Source organism: Amphiura filiformis, chromosome 4 (genome assembly GCF_039555335.1).
Source record: "Amphiura filiformis chromosome 4, Afil_fr2py, whole genome shotgun sequence".
Lineage (NCBI taxonomy): Eukaryota > Metazoa > Echinodermata > Ophiuroidea > Amphilepidida > Amphiuridae > Amphiura > Amphiura filiformis.
The window spans coordinates 83,935,534-83,958,093 of NC_092631.1; the positions used below are offsets into that span (position 1 = coordinate 83,935,534).

Sequence of the window (22,560 nt, forward strand, 5' to 3'; positions counted from 1 at the left end):
AATTCCATTCCAGATGGCTTTACAAAATTTCACACACATAAATGTTTTTGGAATATTTCCAAGAAATTGTAATACACAGTTTTAATCTTTTAAAACGTCAACATTAATGTTGCATGGTATCAATCAAAAATCACACGTAAAGCTGTAAGCACTTGATTATTGTTATTCTTTGGAAAGTTAAAATATAACATATTATTTGCACAACATAAAGAATTGAAGTTGGAAAGTTTCCAATTGCAGAAATCAAAGCAAAGTTTTCTCGCACAAACTGTTAATCAGTGAACGCATGTATGACAATTACAAAATAGATAATGTGGACTAAATTTAATGAGATACACATTAAACTTTAGGAAGCGGTGAGCTAGTATGCATAGAGCGCCTGTTGATCAAACTTGGAATGGACTGACTTGATGCACGCATTATGTAATCGTTAATTTCTTCGCAACCAGTCAACCGAATCCAATAAAATTTTCAAATGTGCTACGTTTTAATTTTTTGATTCTGATGTCTATTTCTCGACTTACGTTCAATTTTATTCGCTCGGTGATTTTTTCTGGGACACCCTGTATACTCTCCTTTTGCCCCTTGCACATTAAACATGTTAAAGCCATATTATAACATTTCTTTAAAAATAGATTAGTATTCATTTTCAATAAAATGTTAGCATTTACTGTCAGATATGTCCCCTTTTAATTTTGAGCCAAACAAGTGAGGTAAAGCAAAGAAAATTGGAATTTACAACTAGCGCCAATGCATGTTACTCCGGCCGTTGTAATATGGTACGATCCTGTGGCGTGTCTGTGTGTGTCCCGCACGCCGTGTACGTAGTACTGTGTTGACATCGCATACGCGTTCGAGTAACATCGTATATTCTTAGTCAGTGGGAGTGGTCTAGTTCGTAGACACATTTCTGATTGGACAATCGCATGATTTCGGGTGCCGTCTATCAGGCCGTAGACGACCCCACGTCATCATGAGTCTTGATAATGCGTAACACGCTTGTAGAGGTGCGAGTACGTATCGCGCTGTATGCGTAGACTAGTGCGGAATACGCGAACGCGCTAGCAGTACGCGCAACAGAATACGTGAAGTTGTAAACAAGTTTCGTTCATTTTATAATGAGGGAGTTTTTATGACGGTAACTTAGTTTTTGCTTTAAAAATTGTTTACAGTTATTAAAATAATATTTAACTGACTAAGAATGGGAATAAACGATAGGAATTTTTTTTGACTATCTTCTACCTATGATAGACGACAGGCAGGTCCAATATTTTTATCGTAGTGGATACCGGCTGCGCCGGCATCCACTACTCAAAATATTGGACCTGCCTGTCGTCTATCACACGGTAGAGGATAGGCAAAATAAAAATTCCTATCGTTTATTCTCTAAATAAAATGCTGAATCCGGCGGTTTATTGAAAATCTCGGATTTTGACAAAACTACAGCACCTTAAGTCTTGACTTTTGCATAGAATCTTTGTTTACTAAAGTAGGGTAGCTGCAGGTAATATGGGACAGCAGGTAATATGGGACACCTGTTTTCATTTTAACAAAAAGTAGCTTAGAGAAGGTAAACACTTTAAGTTGATTTGTTAAGTGTTTAGAGACATCAATTGTGCTTCTAGAAATGCAGTTTTGGAGTCTGTGTATCAAACTCTTGGAAATCAATGCCAAAAGAGTGAAATTGCCCAAAAATTATGTCGTTTTTTTGGCCTGATATAAAATCAATGACGTCACATTTTATGATTGTGTATCCAAAAACTCTGGTACTGAGGGGCATTTGTCATTTTTATGATCTTTAGGTGATGGGTTAAGCTTATCAGCAGGTAAAATTCCACTGACAAGTGGCACTTTCCTTTTATAAATGATTATTTTCTCTGATTTTCAACTGAATGGATGCAGGTAATATGGGACACATAGGAAATTGTGTGCATTGTCAATGCGAAAAGCAAAACTATTTAGAAAATTGAATTTTCTTGTAGAAATTTGCATTAACCATTCAAAATCATGTAACAAAAATGTTTTTAGAACAAAAGAGTGATTTTCTGAACTTTTTGATTTTCACCATAGAGATAACACAGTGTCCCATATTACCTGCACATGCAGGTAATATGGGACACTGTTTGACGATGACGTCATTTTGACGTCATAGCGTCAAACAAACATAAAAACAAGGTAACATTGCCTGTTTTATTAATCTTAAAGGACAGGTTGTTCATCATAACAATCTCTTGTGGGCATATCTTCTTTAGTTTTTATGCAAATAAGCTTAACGTCCTTAATGGTCCCATATTCCCTGCAGGTACCCTACATTACAATCGTGTAAAAACCTGACTTTAAAATTTTTTTGAGGGCGTTCTTTTCAGCAAATGTTATAATATGGCTTCAAGTCTTTTCAACTCACCGTCTTTCTACTAACCCGCCTTTCACCCTTGTCCACTAACTTTCAGTAACCTATCAATATCATGATTTAGGCCTAAAAAAGGCTGTGCAATAATTATGAGTCGGGGGGGGGGCAAAATTTTCAGATGGCTTGCCAAAATTGCCTTCCCTTCCTCGGCCTGCCAAAATTGCCCCCCCCGTCATGCCAAAAATCTTTGTCCTTCCCTCCTTACACATGCCAAATTTTTGGGATCCTGAAATGGGCTAAAGTATGTTGCAAGCGCAGCGAGCAGGAAAATTTGCATATTTAAGCGTTTTATCCATAAATGTGTGCCAAAATTCCCCCGCTCGGCTTGCCAAAATTTGGTTGCCCTCTCCCTTTTGGCTAGCCAAAAAAATTCTTTCCCCCAATTCAATTTTACTCTCCCACCAGGGCTCATAATTATTGCACAGCCCCTTAAGCATAATTCTGTACAATTGTTATATGATTTATGGCCCGTACGTCACGTACCGATACACCTTTAATTTATACCCCTAAAACAGGCTAAAATTGTTTTGAAATCAGTCTTTTTGAATAAAATAAACACACTATCTGTGGTCATCTTGTGACTTTTCTTTCCAAAAATTTATGACCCCCTCCGCACCCCCGTATATTTGGGACCCCTCGGGATGATAGCCCCTTAATAAGTAAATAAATAATAGCCCTTGGTTGCTGATGGTTTTTTTTTGTATGTTGGAGTCCTCGAGTGAATCACAAAGTGCCCCTGTTCCTTTCCCGGGTTCCTTTATTAGAAGGGACGAAAGTGTGGTTACATACAGCAGAACCGCGCGAAAGTGAAAGTGCTTGGGTGTGAAAGTGTTAGGGTGCTAAAATGATAGGGTGCCGGTGTCATAAACAAAAATGATGTGTCAAGTTGCGTTTATACCTGATCGCCTTTGTGGATAAGTGAATCGCACTTTATGCTCCGTATCCAAAAACGGCTTCTTTTGTGCACACTGAGCATGCGCGCGACATATTTTTCTACAACAGCGATTAAGTGTAAACTGGCTGAGCGTAAACCATACACTTCAGCCTGCACTTCACAACGATGTTGCACAGTCGTGATAGCATGCATTCAAGAGAAACTTCAAGGAAAAAGAAGACTGAAAGTAGTCGTTGCAGTATTTCAGGTAAATGCCACCATTTTGTCACCTTGCCCAAGTCTCAATATTTTGCATCGTACATGCATAAAATACATACCCACAATCCCGTATTTTTATTAATCAGTCAATGTGGTATAAATCTTTAAGCTTAAACCATATGAGGTATTATCCCAGATAGCATGGCAATGGTGGCCCAATGAAGGGCCAATGTTTGAGTTCAATTGGCCCAACATTGGCTGACAGTATTGGGCCAATCATGTTTTGCTCATGGGCCCAAGGTTGGCTCAATATTGGGCTTGGGCCAATGTTGGCCCCAGCTTGGCCCAAACCTTGTCACAGTTATTGAACCAACATTGGGCCTGTACCTATTTCTCATTGGCAAACAATTGGCTGCCAATGTTTTAACAATATGTAATTTTAGTATTGGGCCAATATTGATGCAATGGATTACTTTAATTACTGTTGGACGTTATTGGCTCGGGAAAAGACGATATGTATCATCTCTTGCCCGCTTCGCGGTAAGAGAGGAACACTAGCGACTCATCACCGTGGTGTTGAATAGCCATCAAGAGTATTTGATAGCATGGTGACACGTACTTTAGAAATTATCTTTAAGGTGGCTGTGTACTCTCAGATATGCATGTAGTAAAAGTGCAATAACTTTGTAATTATTCGCGCAAGATATATAAAAGTATACATTTTTATGAAGGCAAGACATCAATAAATCTTAATATAAATACAGATTTGGGGTAAAACAACAATTATGAAGAAAATCACAAAAAGTGAGTTTTGGCAATATTTGTTAGGTACATCATAACAAAAAAACACTCTTTCCAAAATATTTTATTTTGTTTTTAGCTCAATCTTGAGGCTCCATTCCAAAAACGTTTTTTTAAATTTTTTTGATATTGGCCTTATTTTTTGAGATGTTGACCATATAAGGCATCAAATTGAACTTTTTAAAATTCACAAACGCCTATTTGCACAAAATGATGCCTAAAATCATAAATAGACCAAAATATAAAAAAATGAGAAAACCGTTTCTTGAGTCGATCATGCTTTTTACGATGATCATATTTGCTTACCTATAGATGCTGTATTTATTGAGTTATCGTGTACCTAAATCGTCATTTTACCGAGAAAATGAACATTGAAATAATGGCCGTTGAAGTTTAAAGTGGTCACATTATGCACTTTCATCGAATCTTACAGGAGAATGCGGCAGTTTTCGTTTTGCTACCTTATATAACGTGAACATCGGGTAAATCCACAGCCCCTTGAGAAGTTTGAGCGAAATCCATTCATAACTTGATATTTAAATCGGGGAAAGAACTTGAAAAAACCCACATTTTATCAGCTAAAAGCGGAGCCATTTGACCGCTAGGTTTTGTGAAATCAGTGCTTCCGCAGTGCTTCCATAAGATGCGCCGCGCATGTAGATAAGCGTTAGCATTATGCGTAAGCGATTTGTGCGTTAACAAATTGCGCGATCACGCAACGCGAGGCGCTGATTCTTGTGGCAGCAATGTACCCTGCTGGTACAACAAAGATTTTCTTTCCTTTTCAATTTCAAATACGAGTGGAATAGTGAAATAAAATCCTTAAAATATTGCAGTTGGAGTTTACAAATCTGGATTTTCATTCCTTGTATTTATAAAAAACATAACAAAGTACAAACTTATCAAAAAAACTCAATTTTGCGAAAGAAACCATGTCTAGAGTACACAGCCGCGTTAAAAGTATGGTCTTAGAATTGAAATTGCCGAAAATTCTTGTGTATTTTCTTTAAAATAAATAATCCGTGGTGTTAAATAGCGTTTGCCCTGCGTTTTATCATCCGTGGTTTTGTTTCCTATTATTTCAACTTAGTATAATATTTAGGATTTAAATAAGGTCTTCCAAACACTAGTACTCATCACAATAATTATTTGTTACCATATTGTTACCCAATTTGTTACCGAAATTGGTGTGATAACCTATATTGGCTGCCAACATGATGCCAATGTAAAAATTGCCAATTGAAAGCCAAGATTGGCCCAATATTATATACTGATGTAATGCCAATCAAACGATATAAAAGGCCAACAATAAACCAATGATTGGTTTATTATTGGCCCGAGAGCAACTGCCAATGAATGGTGAACCAATATTGGCCCAATATTATATACTGATGTAATGCCAATGCAACTTTTTGCCAATATTGGCCCAATAAGTATACCGTAAACGTTCGCCTAATGGCGCTTTTGGATTCTAAGAAATGTGAGAGCGCCATCCTTGTAAAATCTCAACAGCATTAAGGATACGTGTATGTTAAATTGAGCAACCTGGACATAATGCCTCAGAAAAAATATCGTGACATGACCCAATACTTTAGGTCACTAGGTTAGTTGCTAGAGCAGCAAATCTTTTGGGGTTTCTTCAGGTATTCATTGGACTTAATTTGTAAATCGATTCATACGTTATACCTAACTCATTTTGGTAAATCTTTTTATAACATTGTAATTTCTTCATATTTTTTAAATATTCTTCAGTTCAAAATTAAACCCTTCTATTGTCTGACCCGTTAGCTCAGTTGGTAGCGGGTGCGCCTTGAATGGTGAATGGTACTTGTTCGAATCTTGATTTCTGCCCCCACTTTTATGTGAAGAAGGGTCAAGAAATGTTTTTGGATTTTGTCCCCATTTTACTTAACGAATATTGTGATATTTTTTAATTTAATTTTAATTTTCTTATTTTTTTTAGTTTTCTTATTTTTTTTAGATAAAAAAATTCAGTATTATCTGTAATATAGTTAATGTAGTATTGAATTTATCTCGGTAATTTCTTGCATATTCTTGATCACAAAACAGGCTCTTTTGGTGTTGGTTAGGGTAAATATGGGGGGGGGGGTGTTTTGACATTTTGCGGTATATTTTGATGTTGTTGGGGTTTTTTGTAGGACAGGGGGTTCTTAATACAGGCCATCCGGCCTTCCGAGAACCTCCTCATTCAATGTATGTGTTTAATTGTTGTGCTGTTATATTTTATATTTGAATGAAATAAAGATGAATGAATGAATGAATGAATGAATAGGCACTGCGAACAAACGGCAACAAAAAAAATTTGCACCACCCGCTACCTATCAATGCGTGATATATTCCACTACATTTAACAGTTAAATGACCTTTGAAAAATAGAACGGCCTCAATGTTTCAAATAATTGTGTAACTACATTACTTTATTCATTTATGCATTATAAATGATCAGCTATTTTTTCTTTTCTTAAAAGGATCGAACCCAAGTAGATCAGACCATTGATCATATAACTATCAGACCACGAAGTAGTTACGTAACTCCGTGATGGTATCGGAACCAAGCACTGTTTGTATGGCGATCATTACGATCACGCTATTTTGGTATGCCTATTTTGTGTACTGATTGTTTCGATCGTGGTTCATTACTTAAGCGCGTGATCCCGTTGACATAGTAACATTACGTAACTTCGATACGGGGCTTCGATACTGACTAGTTGTTGAGTGCACATAATATGGAAAGCCATTGGGGTATTGTGTGCCTTCCAAAGCGCCTTATAACATGTTCTCATTGTGTTGTGGAATCCTAGCCAGTATTCAATGATAGCTATAGAGGCCTTGCGTTTATCGATTGGCTCCAAATAAAGGATTTGAACCGGTTTCTTCCCCGTAATCATGGCGCAGTGCAGTCCATTCAATCCAATGTTATCATCAACCTATTTGATCGTAGTGCATTTTGTTATGTGTGTGAGACGAACTGTCGCGGTAGATGCAATCATGCTTTTGTTGAATGCATTTGAGTAGTCCGCCATATTTACGAGATGATGCGTCATATGCACAGCCTCTATTCAGTTGGTCGTTGTATGATTTTGTTCGTTCACTCATTCAAATTTTATTTATATCATTTGAAGACTGAGCTTATTATGATACATCCTCCGTGGAACAGTTTCAAACAAATATAGCTAGGGATTATTGGGGCAGAGGTTATCTTTTGAATCCTCTTGGAGGACTATCATTTTTTTTCGGAATGTTGGTCCCAAATTTACAAAAAGTCTGCGTCAATAAAATTGCGCACCCTCTATTTCGGCAACAAAAATTTTATGATCCCAAACCCCAAAATTGTATTGAAATCAGTCTTTTGAATAAAATAACACACTTTCTGTGGTCATCGTGTGACTCCCTATATTTTGGTCATAAAACATTTTATGACCACCTCATATTATTCTTTCCAAGACTTTATGACCCCCGTATATTTGGGACCCCCCCCCCACAGTGTCATCGACCCTATATCTTCATGGCAGAAATCGCCATGGTAGGTTGAATCCACAGCCACGATTGGCCATTTGGTTCAGACCTTTGAAGCTCTTTGAGACGAATAATTAGTTGAGGGACATGACTAAGGCTACTCACAATAGCCGGGTATTGATCTTGGTTGTGCGTGAATAAGCTTGTATACCCCATTGAGGTCAATGGTCATCGACTTTTATACTGCCTATAGTAGTGAGTGCAGCTGTACTACACGCTGTCGCCATACTGGACCAACGCAATATAAAATTAGAGTTTTGGTTAGATTTTGAGTTCAAAGCGCACGGCCAATTTTCAAAGCGCATTCTAGCGACTATCATATCTGTTCAACACGTATTTTCAAGTGTATGAGACCAAATCTGGTTTCTTGAGAAAAAATCATTTACGGGAGATATTCATCATTTTCTAACTCGGTATCCGAAGATTTTCGTCTGATAGCAAAGTCGTGCATAGCAATTCACGTGTATCGATCCCGTGTATTCATTTTAGTGTCCCTTCTGCACCAAATAATTATTAGCCAGGCGGTGTCGGTGTGCCCCCCCCCTTTCGAATAAAATGATATACCTCTTATGACCACTGATGCATAGGCAAGGACACTCGCGCGAATTGAAAGACTTGTCGAACGCGACAGTTCGTCTCACACACATAACAAATGCCTGTACAATCAAATAGGTTCATTACAACATTTGATTGAATGGATTGAGTTACTCTAAAATGAAACGATAAAAACAAAGAATCATGAAAAAAGACACAAGATAAAATAATAAAATTATATAAACAATGTTAAAGATAAAATCAAGAAAATAGAGAATAAAATTTCCTCAAATCAGAAAAAAAACATTGACAGACATCATAATCTGTCAGAAATTACTGCATGAGATTCGAACCATCAATCTTCTCCACAAGTTCTCTTTATCCTCGCACTATAGTCTAATGCTCTACTCACTGGGCCACAACGTATCAGGTGAATGATTTACGCATTATCATGAACAAGTTTGTTCGATCTTGTTCATAATTGTATGTGTCGATAGGTTTCACCCTTTAACTACACGTACCCTTAATGATCAGTGATAATAGTCGGCTTTTACAGGGATGGCGCTCTCTTATTTCCATGAACTCCATAGCGCCATTAGGCGAATGTTTACGGTATGTTATCTGGGATAGACCTTTTTCTGATGACGTCACCTAATCGATATTGGGGTCTGAGATGTAAACAAACAACACGTGCGTTTCTCACGTGTCCACGGTGTAAAAACGCCAAATACTGCGTATTTTCTCCTCTGTTTTGTCATATTTCACTTTAGCTTCCATAAAATAATTGTTTAAACGGGAACTGTATACTAGTTATCTTTGTTCCAGCTTGTTTTGATGCCATAAAATACAAAAGATACGAAAAACCGCGATGCTATTTAAAATTCAATCTTTGTTTTGTTTCACAATTTTGTTTACTTTTTACACCGTGGCGAACTAAACGCGTACTGCGAGCTGGCAATTCGCGCATGCAGGACGCCTAGCGTGGCATAAAGTTGATCGTGGCGTCGGTATGGTATTTGCGTTTGGGTGCTGATGACTCGAATACTGGACCCCAATATCGATTGATTGGTGACGTCTGAGAAAAAGGTCTATAGAAGGAGGTTCCACAGAAAAATCCTAATCCACACAAGCGGCTAGGGGACGCAGGGGTAACCTTGTCAATCAAATACTTCATCTGTTGTGTCCAATACTTAATCCGATAAAGTGATCGATGTATATTGATAAAAATAGGATCAAGATCGTGGATGAGCTATGGCGGCATGCTTTAAAACTTTACGATTCAGCCAGGTATACCTCGTAGGCTGGATTCAGCAGCAGGATGTCATGAATTAATTTATTCTTTATGATTAGGATTTTAAAAAACACCGAAATAATAATAATAATAAAATGATGATAATATTATATACTACCGGTATAATAATACAGGATTTTTTTTTTTAATTAAAGAAAAACATTGTTTTTATCATAGGCCTATTAATTAAACATACCATTTCGTAACATCTTGTAGGCCTGGTAATGTCCCGTACACTGACAGAACGAACATTTTAAACTTGTTATATAACTTGAGAATCTGAGACGAAAATACCTAGGCCTACATCTCAGTTGAAAACGTTTATTTGGTTTTTTTAAAAAGCAGGATATTAAATCTTATGTGTTTTCAAATTTATAGAAATAGTAAGATTTCTTCTTTTTTAGTAATACATATTTATTTATTCTCATATATTTAGCGTAGCAGTATTATTGTTGTTATTATTTTATATATTGTTTTATTCAATTTTGAACTATGTTCAACTAGCATGGTCTTTCAACTTTCACATTAAAATGTAGATTATGTCATGTGGTATCTTTATACTATATGCTATAAATAAATGGCCAATGATTATTTTATTTATATTATAATAATGTGAACATAACTTTATAACATAAAGTTTGAAAGTTTACAATTTTAATATTTATTTTATATTATCATCATTATGATGATGATGATGATGATGATGATGATGATGATGATGATGATGCTTGTAGCCAATATTATTATTTTTAATATGTAGTAGGCCTATATGTTTTGTGATATATGAAATAAAAAATGAATGAATGAATTATTTTAACATTGTGATTTACTATTCATTGTTATCATTTCATTTTTATTTCATTTCAAATGGTAATATTTTATATTTATTTAACTTTTATTCCATGCAAGTTTATGCGCACGAGTTAAACTTGGTCAATTGCGCACAGTGGAGCTCTGCCATGCAGTCGATTTACCGTTGGTGGGATAATTGCCTATCGATTGGATTGATCATGGATAAACGTATCGGTGATGTCACCGGCTTCAAAGTTTGGCGGACAATAGAATAACCATTGATTGACAAGGTTACCCCTGCGTCCCCTAGCCGCTTGTTAATCCACTCAATAGGGTTAAGCCGATTACGCTATTCAACGCGAGTCATCACTTGAATGGATTTAATCAGTGCAGTCCCTCAAACACGGCCTTGATGTTTATGATCGTTATGCGACAATATCGATCATCTATTTTAAAATTGAATCTAAACAGACCCCCCAGGCCCAGGTGACCCGTACCGGAAATGGATGGTATTAGTGCCCTTTTGCATCGGTCACATGATCTTTGATTGCGTCATTGTGTTTCCGAGTTCAAGTTGATTTACTAGCGAAAACCTGATCGAATTCCCTCATTTCCTTCCAATGTTACGGTGAATTTATGTATTTTTTCTGATCATGATTAGCTGGCGGGTGTCTGCGGGACTTTTAAACCAGTGGAAATGATTTGGAAAGGTTTTACAAGACTGGCAATGTTGTTTCTATGATCCGCCAAGCTTGGCCATAAGAAATATTGGCGTTATAAAATTACCGGAAGTAAATTGTTTTCCTTTGTTTATGGTCACGGCCACAATGCTTTGTGGGTAAAAATGCCGTCATTCTGCTTAGAAGTAGCGATAACGGTGGTTCCCCTTACCAAAGTGTCAGGCCTGAATTAAACCTGAATTCAGCTAGAAATCAGGCCTGAAATAATGACTGAATTCAGGCCTGATTCTAACCTGAAAAAGGGCGAAATATTTAAATGAGATAAGCCAGAAATTTAATGTCAGGCCTGAAATTTTAGCCAGAAAAATTTAACCAGAAATAATAAGCCAGAATTTTAGCTAGAATTATTAGCCAGAAATATTAACCAGAAATGAAATCAGGCCTGATTCTAACCTGAAAAAGGGCCGAAATATTTAAATGAGATTAGCCAGAAATTTTACAAGGCCTGAAATTTAAGGGATCTAAAATGAGTGTTTATTGTGTTTCGACAGTATTTTTTGTGGGACATGAGAGCACCTCAGACCTATCGAATTGCATTCTGAATACGAAGCATGTCTTTCTGATATCAAATAATTTTCATTTTTTGAAAATCACAATATAATACAAATTTTATGACAAATTATAAAAATTTGATATTTTTCAAATTTTGATATATAACAGTCCTCGAAGTAAATTATATAAATCTAATGATATATTCTTAAAGTGTATGTAGCAGGGAGGAAAAGCCGACGGTCAATTGAAAATTTTGACCTTTCATATTGAAGATATGGATTTTTTTTCCCAAAAGACCTAATTTTTGTTGGTGTTTTGGGGAAAAAAATCCATATCTTCAATATGTAAAGGTCAAAATTTTCAATTGATCGTCGGGCTTTTCATCCCACCTACATACACTTTAAGTATAAATCATCAGATTTATAAAGTTTACTTCAAGTACTGTTAAATATCAAAAATATCAATTTTAATGATTTGCCATAAAATGTGTATTAAATTGCTAATTTCAAAAATCAAAATTATTTGATATCAGAATGACATTCTTCGTATTCAGAATGCAATTCGATATGTCTGATGTGCTCTAATGTCCCAAAATAAATACTGTCCAAACGCTCATACCCCAACCCTTAAGCCAGAACAAATTAGCCAGAATTTTAGCTAGAATTATTAAACAGAATATTAGCCAGAAATATTAACCAGACTTCACTCTTCTCAACTTTAGCCTCATACATGTGTAGATTGAAATTCCCCCAATTGCCATGATCGGAATGCACCAGTGGCATAGCGTCATAGGGGCATGGGGGCATGTGCCCCCAATCGATTGCAAAATTTAGAAAATCCCATAGGAAAATTGCCAAAAACCGCTTGTGCCCCCCCCCATCAGCCCCGGGGCCCCCAATCATGGTTGGTGCCCCCCCCCCCATCGGATGACCCATGCTTCGCCACTGGAATACACCTTTTATAGGATTGTGTTATCAGGACTTGCTGGATAACATCAGTTTATTTGAACTCCAAACCTGAAAGAAGTTCGATATTCATACTGTGCACTTGACCCTCTTTACAAATTAATGCTCTCGATCCTTTCTTAAATGTTGGTCACAACCTTGTCATTTTTGTTTTCAGTCTTTAACCCAGGTGAAAAGTGTTACTGATGTTCTTGGGGTGTTATGAAGTGGCGAGTTGTCAATTGCAGAGTTCAACTATGGTGAGTCGTCATTTGGAGAGTTCCAAAGTGGCATTTTGTCACCTTGAGCATATTGGAAAAGTTTTGTTTGTAAAGTTGGGATGTGGTGTGCTATGTCAATGTAATGGGAAGTTTCTATTTTGAAGTGAGGAGGGTAATTTAGAGAGTTCAAATATTCAGAGCTACCTTTAGCATATTGGAAGAGTTTATGTTTACAAAGCACATCCTAACGGTACTACACAACTCTCCCAATATGCAGAAGGTGACAACTCACCATATTTGAACTCTCCAAATGACCCTTCCCCCACATTAAAGTACAAACCTCCCCAAGACATCAACATGACATACCACATTGCAACTTGTACAAAATATAACTCCCGGATATAACTCTTTCAGTTCGGTGTAGGTGATAACTTGCTCATCCTGGTGCACTGAATTCTCCAAATGACCCTCCTCCCACTTCAAAGTACAAACACTCCCAATTTATGTATCAACAGAACACACCACACCCCCAGTTTACTAAATACAACACTTCAAATTTGGTGAAGGTGAAAACTCACCACATTTTAATAAACTCTCCAATGACCCTCCCCCCACTTCAAAGTAGAAACATCCCCGATATATCAACATTGCCCACCAAATCATCCCAACTTTAAAACCAATACAAATGTACCACTATGATGTGACATTAACCTTATTTGAACTCTCGCCATATTTGAACTCGCTAAATAACCCTCCCCCACTTCAAAGTACATACCGGCCAAGCTCAATAGATAAGAAGCTTAGCAAATCAATAGTGCACCATTCATACCTGATTGCTCAGTATCGACTCATAACGATCATAGTACAAAGGGAACTGGGTTCGTGAATTCTCCTTCAATTAATACTAGGCATGTCCACTAAAAATTGAAGTACTTTTAAATTGATTCAGACCTAACTTATTGGCTGGGAATTGATGGAAGAAACATTTTGGCGTTTAAATAATCTTAATCGGACGTTTCATTCCATATGGCCTTTTGAGTGTTACGGTTTTATATAGGGCTGCTAGAACATGTTAAAAAGTTAAAAGTCCAAAAAGGATTACTAACAGAAAGTGCAATTTTAAGGTACTTTTTCTTAATGTATTTATTAACTAGCGTTATCTGGAACATTATATTTGCTTATAACAACATGAAAATAAGATCATCCTGAAAATTTAATCGATTTTGTTGACATACAACAAAAAATATAAGACCTCAAAACCCATGGTTTGTTTGGTGAAACCGCAAGCATGATCATAGATGGTCGCCATGGAAAATATCTCCATAGAGGAGATGAACAATAAGTCCTTATTTCAAATGAATGGCGGTAGTCTTAAACATTGTTCAATCTTTTACGGTCAGCACATTTTATCTTCAAAAATTATTATATTTCATCATGGCATAAGTTTGGTAATATTAATCACTACCAATTTTGAGAAATTTGCTCCAACTCAAAGGTTATCTTTAATACATTGAGCAATACACTGTGTGTGCATTAGACTATGCCATAGTCGATTTTTGATAAATAAAAATGTTATTAATCATGATGAACGCATTCAGTTGAACTCGAAATTATACTGATGTTTAGTACCGTAAAACGGGGTGAATCGGGACACCGGGGTGAATCGGGACAAAACACAAAAAAGTTTTTTGACACCAAATTTTTCAAACCTAATTGATTGTTTTGTGTATTTCTCTTCCCATGTTAAAAAAATGGACTGTCAGTATCAGAATGGTGGCTTTGCACATGTGATACAGGAAATATGGAGCCCAGGACACTAAAATGAAAATTTCCTCCAATTGCGCCAAAAAAATGATGTGGTCAGAACTTTATCCCTCCCAGTGGAACCATTGGAGGAAATGAGCTGGAAATGCACAGGGACCTCACAAAAAGTGTCATACATGTGCTGTAAAAGTGAAAATTTGGTTAGTCCAAAGAAATTTTTAATTTTGTTGATTTTTGTACTTTTCAGATTTGAACTTTTGAGAACGGGGTGAATTGGGACACAATGTACTGTAGCTTTAATGGTATTAAGTTTGGATTATTCTCTATGTGGCATCACCTTAAGCCTGTAATAGTTAGTTGTCCTCTACCCGGTACCACCCACCACTAATTTTAAAAACAGGAAGTGAGTTTTTACTGTCCCGGTACAAAATTTTACCACACCTAATTTTCAGAATTCCAGAAATAATTTTTTGAAAGGATTTTCAGGTTTTAAATAAATACGTACTTTGTTTTTAAAATATTGTTATTAATTTGTTTGTATCTTTAATGGTATAACTTGTATTAGGATATGTATTAGTAAAACAGACCTATTTGCACCTTCATTGGGCACAGGTCATTGGGTAGCTCTATAATTTGACTTAGAATTAGAAAATTAGAAAAACAAATTTGAAAGCCACCCACCCTTAACCCAAAAAAGTTTTGGAGGACAACCATTTGAACTATAATGTAGTTAGTCTTATCCTGAAGCTCCAGTAATTATTGAGTTAATTATGCTTTGAATATTGCTGTTAGAGTTGGAAAATGTTTGCCAATGTTCAATTTGTTGGACTGATAGAAATCATTCGTGAGTTGTTTTTAACTGGTTGCAAGTTGGTACCAGTATGGTATTGCTAAATTGCCCATGTGTTTGGCCAAAGGTTGTTTTGCTTTAGGCTGTATGTACATGATAATTGTTATTGATGGAAAATCACATGCAAGTAGCAAGAACATTTAACAGTTGTCTGCAATATGTGCGAGTTGTTTTTGACTGAAAGTCACAGCTCGCTCGTTATTTTTTCCTTTAAAAATGACACATGATTATCGGTATTTTTTTTAATGTTTAGGCAGAAATGAAGTATTTATTTGGTAAGAAACACTGTAGTATTACCTTATGTAAGTAGTGATAAGAAAAGAACAATGAAAACTTAAGTTTTAACATGAAATGTGAAGGTCAAAAGTTTTATTACTTTTTTTTTGTTTTTTGTACAGTCCAGTTGAGGGTACCAAAGAACATCCAAGTTATGGCAGTAAACATGACATCAATTGTTGTTAAATTGTTCTAAATTATTAGAGAAGTATTTAAATACTTGTTTAATGTCCCAATTCACCTCATTTGTGGGGATAAAGGGTACAAAAACTAATTCAAACCTTCATCAAATACTATTTACTCTGCTGTCCCGATTCACCCCAAACTCGGGGTGAATCGGAACAGAAACAAAAATTAAAAAAAAAAGAGGTAAAGCACTTGAAATCCACTCAATCTAACATTACCAGTATGTAGATCTCATGTGTGGACATAAAATGCACCAATGACTGTGGCAATTGAAGCTACAAAGAAAAAAATGCAATTAAAGCCATGCCCAAACTGTCCCGATTCACCCCGTTTTACGGTACATCAAAATACTAGTATAAAATGGTTATGAAAAAGTTTAGGCTATATAATTATATTTGTGACAGTAAAAGTAAAGTATAGGCCCTACGTAGGCTTATTATTATTGAATGCAACATATCATAATGGCATAATTATAATGACACTTCAATACTGAACAATTCTAATTTTAGAAATCTGCCAGTTTATTATCCGAAAAACCGACTATGGACTTTCACTTTTAAGCAGAACTTTACTCCGGGACTCACACACTGTCAATCATACTTGTTTATCAATAAAATCTAACCACAAGACTAAGCATAGTGGTACAATACGCGCTAGATGCATACGTTCATCCACCAGCACAAAAGCGCCGCATTCCCTAGATAGTTGTGTACCATGTATAGTTATAATGGTACCAGTACTGCCGGGAGGATTTAAACAATAACGAGATCTGGGCGACCAATCACAAGCCAGATTCATTTTTAAAGATGCATTACATCATGACCCAATTTTAGTTAGGCCAGAAATTGGCCTAACTCTCAAGGCAAAGTCAGTAGTCCACTTGGGAAGCTAACAAACAGAGGGCGACGGTGACTGAAAAGATCAGTTGTGAAAATCTATCAATTGTGCACACATTAATTAAATCAGAGTTTTAAGCTTAAATGTAATAGCCAGAGTATGCACAATTGGCAAGTGGACTACGGAGAAGTCTATGTGTGCATGGAAGCCATGATGGATAGCATATGAAATCGACATGGTAGTGAGAAGTGCATGATTTGAGATGGGCCGCGGTAGGCTTAAACAATCTTAAATTTCTTAACATCCTGTACATTTTGTCTTCAAAAATAGTTACATTTTATGACTATGTAAGTTTGCTTGTCTGATTCACTCCAAATTCGGAAATAATTGCGTTTGAACACCTGATGCACGGAATGGTGTCACTTCAACCTGTTGTAGTTCTCATCTCATTAAATTTTTCATTAAAAAAAGTTGATCTCTGCATGGAGGAAGGTCCTCTCTATTTACTGACCAATCAGGAAAAAGTTTGGTTAATGTTTTCCGGTGGAATCAGGAATTTCTTGAAACACCCTGATATAGGCCTACATTTGGATCAAAAACAAGTATGTACGGTACGCCATTTAACAGGCCTGGGATTTCTTGTATCGATCAGTTTCTCCCTAGACAATACGTGTGTGAGTGCACGCACACAGTAAATGAAAAATCGTTCTAGTGGAAACTGTATGGACAGTGGGCATCCCTATTAATACCTACCATGCTTAAACTTTATTCAGACTAGCATGCAGCATTATTTATATGTGTACATCCATATCAAAACAACGCACTTGTCGGCTGCTACATGTGTCTTATTTCACATAATAGTTAGGAATAAATACCAGACTCATCTCCGAAGTCGAGGTCACTTCAAATCATCAGGCAATGTTAAATTTGGGGGGGGTTCAAGGGGGTATCATTTCTTCAATCAATTTAGTATCCTTTATATTATGGCATTGTGTCGTTATCATTATAGAATAAAAATTCCTTTAAAAAAAACAAAAAACAGTAAAAATCCTGTTGACCCTGGCTGGAGAAAATTATAAACGACTGCAATTTAGTCTATGAGTAAATTGTAGGTCAATGAATTATGCAAACCACACAAAATAACGTTGCACAAGCCAGTGATCTCCTTGCAATACAAACCGCACAAAATAGCGTACGATACGTTGGTTACGGTTCGCTATCTCTAAGGTTCGCTATCTCTAAGGTTCGCTATCTCTAAGGTTCGTTATCACTAATTACGAAATAGGTCCGCTATACCTAAGGTTCGATATCACTAATTTTGAAAAAGGTTCGGTATTTCTAAGGTTCGATATCACTAATTTTAAATAAGGTTCGCTATCTCTAATTTTAAATAAGGTCCGCTATCACTAATTTATTGAAGGTTCGCTATCTCTAAGGTTCGCTATCACTAATTTAAAATAAGGTCCGCTATCTCTAATTTTAACAATCCCGGTATCCCTAAGGTTCGCAATCTCTAATTTTAAATAAGGTCCGCTATCTATAAGGTTCTCTATCTCTAAGGTTCGCTATCTCTAAGATTCGCTATCACTAATTTCAAATAAGGTTCGCTATCTCTAATTTTAAATAAGGTTCGCTATCTCTAATTTCAAATAAGGTTCGCTATCTCTAATTTCAAATAAGGTTTGCTATAAGTGGTCCTTATTTAAAATTAGAAATAGCGGACCTTATTTGAAATTAGAGATAGCGGACCTTATTTAAAATTAGAGATAGTGGACCTTATTTAAGATTAGTGATAACGAACCTTAGGTATAGCTTAACCTTAATCGAAATTAGTGATAACTTGAACCTTAGAGATAGCGTAACCTTAATTAATTAGGGATAGTGAACCTTAAACAAAATTAGTGATAGCAAACATTAGGTATAGCGGACCTTTATTGGAATTAGTGATAACGAACCTTAGAGATAGCGAACCTTCAATAAATTAGTGATAGCGGACCTTATTCAAAATTAGTGATAGCGAGCCTTATTTTAAATTAGTGATAGCGAACCTTATTTAAAATTAGTGATATCGAACCTTAGAACTAGCGAACCTTATTCTAAATTATTGATATCGAACCTTAGAAGTAGCGGACCTTTTTTTAGGTATAGCGAACCTTTTTCTCTATTAGAGATAGCGGGATTCTGATCTCCATAGACTTTACACGTTAGTGATAGCGAACCTTAGAGATAGCGAACCTTAGAGATAGCGGACCTTAGAGATAGCGGGATGTCACCGATACGTTAGGCAGTCTACTTGTTCAAGGGTGGTTCTTTAATTTAAAAAAATGCCCCTTCTTCCATTGTTTTGCGACCCTAATTGCGGATCCTCATTTAGCTTTTCAAAACCACCCTAAATCCATGCTTTCTTTCACACGGATGCTTAAGTATAATTCTGAATGGACCCTGGGCCTATGGGGTGCTGTATAAATACATGCATATAATTTTATGCTAGTAATAACTTGCAATGTCCAAATCAACTGAAATTTTGGAAAAAGGCATTTTCTTGGATTATCTATTGAACCGTGCTCTAAAAAGAGGATTATGGTAAAATCATGAAATACCAAATTGAATACATATAATTGTTGTAAATCTTTTTCTTTTGTATATCAGGTTTACCTATGTGCAACTAATACAAATTGGAGCTATACATGATGTCATTTCATGGCCCATCCACCAATCCAGGACTGATGAGTTTCCCCAGTGCACATGATGCTGATCATGACGGTACACATTGGTTGAGTGAAGAGCACATAAATGGTATGAAATATGATTTCATTACAAACAAAATCATGTGACATGAAGTTGGTGATTATATGTTTATAGACCACTTGACATCATTGTTTATCCACAAAGACGAGGGACGGGTCTATCGATATGCTTGAACAAACCCCTACACTGTTCAATGGCTTGCTTGTACTATATGAAATATGGTGGGCAATTTAAAATGCACATGTGCCCTGAGCAAACTACAATGCGTATGCACACTGCAGGGCAAAGAACGATGGAAATTGCCATAATTCGCGCGCACACTGCAGGGCAATGATGTCACATGTCAAGTAGGCCTTCTTATTTCAGCTCCTCTCAGGATTCTTGTTCAATTTGGTAAAAATAACTAAAAAGTTTGTGTGCCCTTGCCCACTTGCATTAATTAAAAAAATGTTTACTTTGCACAAGAATATGGACCATCAGAGAAGATAGGCTATATCTCACACTTCCAACAATGCATTTCTTTCTTCCCTATACTATTCAGTGCAATATGGGTTGATAGTGACAAAAATACCTCAATAAACAGAGCTCATCCAGATCTTGCAATAGCAAATCAGTACACAAAAGAAATGCATTATGGTAAGTGTATATGTTCTCTGATGATCATGAACCATAATTTTGGAAATTACAGAAAAACATTTTTGCTGAACCATGAAATGGTATCAGCCTATATTAGTGAATGTTACTTACTTGCTTACATACTTACCAACCTTTTGGTCTGAAATGGATATATCTTTACATGCCACAAAGGTATGAACCCCCCAAGTGGTGTCAAATGAAAGAGGAAGAAGTAAAGAATATAATAAAAACATTTTCCCAGGGGTGGCACTCATAATAAGCCCTGGGTCAATATTTATATGGGTCCTTTTCATATCCAGCTGAAGACTGAAGGTTTCAATTTCACAACATTGGTCCATCCATCAAAAATAGGTATGTGTGGCTGACCAGATTTAAATGAAAATCTACGGTAATTTTAACATACCAGAATCAGATGAATGAGAGTCTGCACAGTTTATTTAATAGTCATAATCTTGCTGGTGATCATCAGTTTTTTCTGTTCTCAGTTCTAACTGTCTTAGCGTTAAGTGCAGTCAACCATTGTATTTTTGTTTTCTTTTGTTTCCCCCATGCAGTAACTTCCCAAGTACAAACATCTACCAACAAGTCATCACAATCACCCAAGCAAGATATAGCTACCATTACAAGAAAATATAAGTTGAGAAGAAAAGAAACTGAACTCAAAAGACAAAGAAAACCAATCAGGAAAGGGCACTTCATATGTGAACATTGTGGGCTACTCTCCAGATGCAGGACAACTATTCCAATAATAACTTCTGCAAGAAAATGTATCAGCAACAAGAACTTGCCAAGAGATCCACCCTCACAAGAGCAACCCATTAGTGACACTTGTGTAAATTTGAAGAGTAGAAAATTTAGTTTTAGTAATGAGAGTACAGCACAGGACATCAAGAGTATACAAGGTACATCACAAAATATGATCAGGGCAGGTGTGATTGAAGCAGAACTAAAATCATACTTGTGTGGAAAGTGTCATCAAGGATTTGATGATATTGAACTTCTAATTGACCATGTTAGAACCTGTAAAAATTATAGTGTGTTGACTGATGCAGGAAATGAAGCCAATACATGTAGGAGTGATGAAAAGGTCACATCTGAGGCCAGCACAGAGATCGAATTGTGTCTAGAAAAAGAATATGATGTTCAGTTAAAAACACAATCTGAGAACAAATCATTGTCGGTGTCTGTGGAACAATCAAGAGAATTAGGCAATGAAAAATTGGGAAATGATAGTGGAACGGGTATGTTGAAAACAAGGTCTGGTCGCAGAGCTGGATATTTGGTTGTTGGAAAGAGGAAGGTTAAAACATTTATCAAAAATAACAATGGGCGGAGAACTGGGAAAACAAATGAAAGTGATGAGGAGAATAAAGAAAGAGACAAAGGAATCGATGCAAATAATTTGTTAAAAGCAAAACAAAAGGAAGGGACAAAAGAGAAATCAGACAACAAATTGCAAGTTAATACTACAAGATCAAGACAGAAGGCCAAAGATTTGGCAGAAAATCAAAATGAGATTATCAATGCTATAGATAATGATGAGTGGTTTCCTGAAAACGATGACGGCAATACAATAAATGAATCAACGAAGACGGACAAATCAAAATTAAAAACAAATCTAACCAACAAATGCACTATATGTCACAAAACATTTTCACAAAAGTCTTCCCTTTATAGGCATTGTAGTCTTGTTCATAAAGGCATCAAGAAACATGAATGCAAGACATGTCATAAAAAATATCAGCAGAAGCACAATCTGACCCTACATAAATGTATAGGACAGCATTTGCCAGTGTCTAATTCACTTCTTTGTATCATGTGTGGCAAACATTTTTCGAGTGCAAGCTCCTTGAAACATCATGAAAGAACTTTACACGCTGAATCTAAACAGTTTAGTTGCCCCACTTGCGGACGAGCCTTCGCAAGTGCTGGAAACATGAGGGAACATTTAAAGGCAGTCCATAATGGAAGGGCGTACTTATGCGACCTTTGTGGACGGTCGTTCTCATTCAAGAACAGCTATAATAGACATCAAAGATCTCACACAGGAGCGAAGCCATACAAGTGCCGGCACTGCGATAGAGCATTTTCATCATGCGAAGGACGTCAATTACACGAGATGACGCATGTGACGACAGAGAAAGTTCAGTGTGAATACTGTGGAAAAAGAATGAAGAATTTACTGTGCGTGTCGTATCATATGAAGAAACATCATGGGAAAGATGAGAACAGAGGGTTTCAGTGTTACAAGTGCAGGACTAAGTATGATAGTAATATAAGCTTGGCAAAGCATATGGAAGAATGCCACAAAAATCAACTTGTATGTCAGTATTGCTACAATACTTTTAGTTCCAAATCAAATTTAAACCAACACATGAGAACACATTCTGTGGTGGCAGAGGAATCTA

General features: G+C 36.4%; 1 long non-coding RNA gene across 1 annotated transcript; it reads left to right on the forward strand.

The window, feature by feature from the left end:
* Positions 1 to 3,461: 3,461 nt before the first annotated feature.
* Positions 3,462 to 21,211, forward strand: LOC140149957 (uncharacterized). The gene is made up of 3 exons (XR_011858784.1): positions 3,462 to 3,552; positions 19,418 to 19,564; positions 20,707 to 21,211. It is a non-coding gene; the product is annotated as an uncharacterized lncRNA (long non-coding RNA).
* The last annotated feature ends 1,349 nt before the right edge of the window (positions 21,212 to 22,560 follow it).